A 2338-nucleotide genomic window follows, 5' to 3' on the forward strand; every position below is an offset into this window, starting at 1 on the left:
CTCTGTTTCGTGATAGCTGGGCTTGCATTCTAGGTCCCATATGGGCATCACCGGGTGCACCAGCACATCAAAGGTTCTGGAGACTGATTGCCAAGAAGCCTAGAGAATGGGTGGGTCTTGGTAATAATCTAAATGAATGTCAATTACAAGGTCCTAGAACAGTGGCTCTCAATGTGTGAGTCACAACCTATTTGGAGGCTGAGCGACCCTTTCACAGGGGTCACCTAAAACCATCTGCATAGCAGATACTTCCATTATGTCTCATAGCAGTAGCAAAAAACAAAGTTATGAAGTAACAATGAAAATAATTTTATGATTGTGGGCTCACCACAATGTCATGAAGTGCATTAATGAGTCACAGCACTAGGAAGGAGGTGGCGAACCGCTGTCCTAGACTATGACTGGTCTAATTTTCACAACTGTGTCACTTTCTACTCTTGATCTACTGGACATCTGAGTTGACAGTTGGAACACAAAGTAGACTCTGATAGTCGCTTGCAGTTCTTCAACTATTGTTTAGCAGACAAGTTTGTGGTCTCAGTCATTAACAATACTTTATAGATAACCACTTATTGTCTACAAAAGAAATCACCAGTGTCTCTTTTCTGCAGTGTAAAAGTGTGGGAGCCATCATTCCCATCTTTATAGAGAAAAAATGCTGGACCAAATAGAGAACAACTTTTATTGGACACACCACAAAACAGAAATCACAGGTTCAACTGCCACACCATAATATATGTAAGTGTGTCTAGAATAATGACCAAGTTCTGCCTTCAGGAAGGTAGCTGCAGCAACCCTGATGGATTGCTGGAGGTGGAATAGAAATCAGTGTCAGCATAAGAAATGCTTGGGGCCCTTCATCCTATGCCAGTTCCCTCTAACCTTCCCATCTGACTTAAGGAGACAAAACACTTGAGTGACAAGTGGTAGATTAGAACGCTTAATATTTACTTGTGAAATTCAAGCTTGGGAACACAGCCTACACCCATTATGAAACTATGAGGAAGCTCAGTCAAGATCAACATCCAAAGTAGTAGTCTATCAAAAAACTATGGGGCCTCTGGCATCTATAGTTGCAAGTCTTAATTACAATACTGATGAACAAATATATTAAAACTAAATTCCTATTTCCCAACCTAATATGTCTATCAGCAAAAACATTTACAAAGTTTGCTAAAAGGCATAAATACCCTGGAGACAGAACACACAAATCAAGACTAAGACTGAGAGTCAAGGGCTAGAGAGACAGTCCTGTTGCTAAGAGTACTTGATGATCATACAGAGGTCCTGGGTGCAGTTCCTGGCACTCGCATGTTGGCTAACAAGCATCCACAATTCTAGTTACAGGGGATCTGATAACTAGAATTGCCCTCTGCTCACCTCTAAGGACATTGGGCACTCATGTGGTACGCATATATTCGTTCAGGCAAAATATTCATATACATAAAATAATTTTTTTAAAAGAAAGAGATTCAAGAAACACACAGAGGAATATCTAGAGAAGTTTAAGTCTATGGAGGACACAACTGGACAAAGTCAGGCAAGGAAGAGGGGAGTCCTATAAGCAAAGATGGAAACTTAAGGGCCACAGGAAATCATGAGTGTTGTAACACAAAGAGTGTCTGTGATGTGCTGATTAATGGGACAGACACTGCTGAAGACTAAGCAAGATTGATATTTATGTGAAATGCAAAAGGAAAAAAAAAAAGAGAGAGAGAGAGAGAACATTCTAAAACCTTACTGAACTCCAGGTTCAAATTATCACCTAGGTACGTCCTATTCAAACTGCAGACAGCAAAGACAATTTTTAAGGAAGCAAGTGGAAAGACTCAACTACAGAGAAACAAGAATGACAGCAGACCTCTTTTGAGAAGCCATGTAAACAAAAATGCGGGCTATAAAAGATCAACACAGTGCAACTTAGGATTCAATATCAGGAAGGTATCCTTTGAAGGTAAAGGGGAAATAGAACATTCAGAGCCAAAAAGCTCAAGGAGTTCACCACCAGCTAACCTGATCTGCAAGCTAAGAGAAAATGGAGCTCAAAAACTAGCCAGGCATGGCTGCACACCTTTAATCCCAGCACTCAGAAGGCAGAGGTAGGTGGATCTCTTGAGTTCAAAGTCCAGTCTGGTCTCCAGTTCCAGGACAGCAAGGGCTACACAGAGAAACCCTGTCTCAAAAAAATAAAACAAAGTCCAAACCAACCAAACAAAACATGAAACAAAAACCTTGTATCTTCATAAAGGACACCAGTACATAAAGGTGAACAGTCTTTGGATTCTTAATTTTCTACTTCTCAATTTTTTTTTTTTTTTTTTTTTTTTTTTTTTTTTTT

This window comes from Mus caroli, chromosome 19, assembly GCF_900094665.2.
Source record: "Mus caroli chromosome 19, CAROLI_EIJ_v1.1, whole genome shotgun sequence".
In the NCBI taxonomy this organism is placed as follows: Eukaryota; Metazoa; Chordata; class Mammalia; order Rodentia; family Muridae; genus Mus; species Mus caroli.